This window comes from Gossypium arboreum, chromosome 10 (genome assembly GCF_025698485.1).
Source record: "Gossypium arboreum isolate Shixiya-1 chromosome 10, ASM2569848v2, whole genome shotgun sequence".
Lineage (NCBI taxonomy): Eukaryota > Viridiplantae > Streptophyta > Magnoliopsida > Malvales > Malvaceae > Gossypium > Gossypium arboreum.
Window position 1 is genome coordinate 58,397,010 of NC_069079.1, and position 3,340 is coordinate 58,400,349.

Sequence of the window (3,340 nt, forward strand, 5' to 3'; positions counted from 1 at the left end):
ATTCCATTTATCCTCATCTAAATCAGCCACAAATCTAAAACCTGGAACCCAAAAATCGATCCTGAACATTGCCAAGAAAGTGTCATTGTTGTTTCTCTCAACTAGCTTGGGTAAGATCTCTTTTCTCTTCAATTTCTTGATTAACAAAAATTTCCAGGTCTGGAATTTGAGGGATTTTAAATGATTTCAAAAGTATTTTTCCAGATTTTAATGACAAACCGTTTTAAAATTTAACCCCAATTTTGGCCACCACGAGTGGTGGTGCATGCGCCTAGATGCAAGAAAGGGGGCTGTTTTGTTTCTTAAATCTTGTCCAATTAGTTCCAGCCTTAATTTGAGTTCCTAAACCCTGCTAATTAGCTTTTAAACCCATAATTAATTCGGGAGAGGCGTTCTTGATCGTTTGGGCATTCAAAACTTACAAATCGAGAATAGTAAGTGCAATTAAGCGTAAAATTAATTGTTGTTTCAACATAATTGTAACGTAAAGGCTATGGATTGATTAAATGAAGGAATTTAATCATTATTAGTTTCTGATTTTCCAGTATATTATTGAATTAGGTGCTGACCCAAATTCCCAAAATCATCCGTAAAGGCGAAGAACGATTGTACGTACAGTTCGCATCGATACAGTGTAAAGAATCTAACTAGTTTGGATTCATAAAATAGTTATAATTTCAACGATTGGTTTAAACTCATAAGTTTGTGTTTGGGGTCTAGTTTAATGGTATATTTATTGAATTTATACTGAATTTTGGTTTAGGTTCGATTAAGGAATTATTAAGGAAAATTGGAAGGTTCACTAGTATGCTGCGAGGAAGCGAAAAATAAGGTGTGGGTCCTAAACTCATAAAATTATTTGAAAATGTTAAATAGCATGTTATATTTGATAAATTAGCTTGCTGTTTGGATTGGCTTAATAGACAAATTATTGATTTTGTGAGTGGCCGAATCAGGTATGTTTCGAGCCTTAAAAGATTGACATGTTGGCAAAATTGCTAGTTTGATAATATAAATGTTTGATTGAGTTTGTAATTGAACATTTGAGTTATGAGATATGAGAATATTTGACTGAATGATATAATGTGTTGATATATTAACCTTATGTATGACTTAAACGCATGAGATATTTGTTTTATTGTGTACTGAAAAGGGTATTATTTATACATAATGAAAATTCGTAAAGTATGTGAAATTTAACGTTATTGATTGATACCAACACAATGGTAATTTGAAAGATTGGAATACTATTTCCATTTACTGAAAGTATGTGATTATTAAGGACATGCTGAGCATGTCAAATGAATGTGAAAAGTATTGAGATATGATTATGTATGAGATTGTGTGACATATTGCATACACATTAGGTTCAAATTTTTTGGTTGACAGAGGAGTTTCGTAGAGTACCGGCGGCATATTAAGTCCGCATTATTCGTAGTCAATGCACTGCACCTAGAATACCGAGGGGAATTGCAATTTATCGCATTTTTACTGGCATAATTTTCTACATGTTGTTATCAGTGGTTTTAACCTCAACGGACTTAAGGCCATAATATTTTGGAGTTCGGATGACGGGTTCTCGAGAACTTGTGGTGTGCAGCGGATGGTATGGGTAGGAACCTTTTTGCATTGCATAATGCGCACAACATATTTGAATGTTATTGATTTATGCTACGTATTGTATTTTACTGTATTGAATGGTATCAAAATTAATGATTGTCACTAGAATGAATGATGACCTATGCTCATACACTGTTTGACATCAATTTGATAGTGGCTATGTAACGATATGGAATTCTTATGATGGTTCTGTTTTCTTCTGTTGAAGCTAATCTATTTCACTGTATTTGATATTTATGTTTGTTTAAATAATTGTTTGACTCATACTAAGCTTTTCATAAGGTCAACCCCAATAGTGTTTAACTTTTCGAGTAAGGCTCGAAATTAGGACCGGACTCGGCATTCGGAGAATCACTTTGGACCTTGGATTATTTTGTTTAATAAGTATTAATCAATCTTTAATGGTTTTGGTTTGTAATTTTTAATAACTTCTGGATTGTGACTTGGTAAATTTTCTTCTAGGATTTTTTTCATGCATGGATCACTCAAACATAATAACCAGATAATGCATGATAACGGGCTTAAGTAAAATTTGATATTGTTCCCTAGTTTCCGTTGCATTGCAAAGAATCATTTTTGAAAAAACTAATCGATAAGGCAACTAATTTTCCAAAATGACTTGAAAAATGGTTTTTCTGCTACATTAGTTTAACTTCGAGTTTTTTTTTAAAGAAAAGCAACAAGAAAATAGTTTTTCTAAAACAACACTGTCAACAATAAAATGAATCCTAAGCATACACAACCTAATGAATGAATGCTTTTAAGCTAACTCAAAATACAACTACGGTTTTCTCTAAAAATGAGTTTTTTAAAGTCTTCAAAAGTAACGTAAGTTAGCTTAGACATTTCGGTGGCTAATGTAGCCTTCTCAATCTAGCCATAATGTTTAGGCCAGGTTTGGGAAGTTACAAAACCTCAAATAACACCATTGATAAACAAGAAGAATATTATGAAAACGTTCCCCAAAGATTTGGTAATTTGACTCTTTTGAGAGTTGCAACAAACCAAGTTTATAAGAAGACAACTTTTGAAACTTTAAATGCATTTTGTAGTTACATTATGAAAACAAAAGAAAAAAGTTTACCTATTCAAAAAGAATATGAAACTATCCAATAATTAGATAAGGTAGTCATTAATAAACTCAAAAAACAAAAATAAAAATATGTCCATTTTGGATTAGTCCAAGTTGGTGTCAAACCTCTTAGCGTTGAAGCCACTTAAAATACCTCAATTTTAATTGTCTTAAGAGACTAAAGACACATTATGTTTAATGATTCCTTACTAGGAACTATAAAAAAGAAAGCCTATGTATTGGCCTAATACATTTTAATTGCTACCCAAATTTTATGGTTTCTTTAACCGATAAAAAAATTTACACTCTTTGACCCTTCAAATTCATACCGATAATTACAAAATGCTTCTTGGTTTTGAAGTAGTAACTCTAGTTTATCGACTCCACTTCTAAGCTATGTATTCTGTAGTCAAATTCTATGGTTTCTTTAACCGATAAAAAATATTTTACAGTCTTTGACCCTTCAACTTCATACATATCATTACAAAATGCTTCCTAGATCTGAAGTACTAACACTAGTTTATCGAATCCACTTCTAGGCTATGTATTCTGTAGTCAATACCAAGGCTTTACTTCAAACCCCAAAAGGAGAAAACCTTTCAATGGAAACAAATACCTCAAGATCTCATACCATAATAACAAAAACAA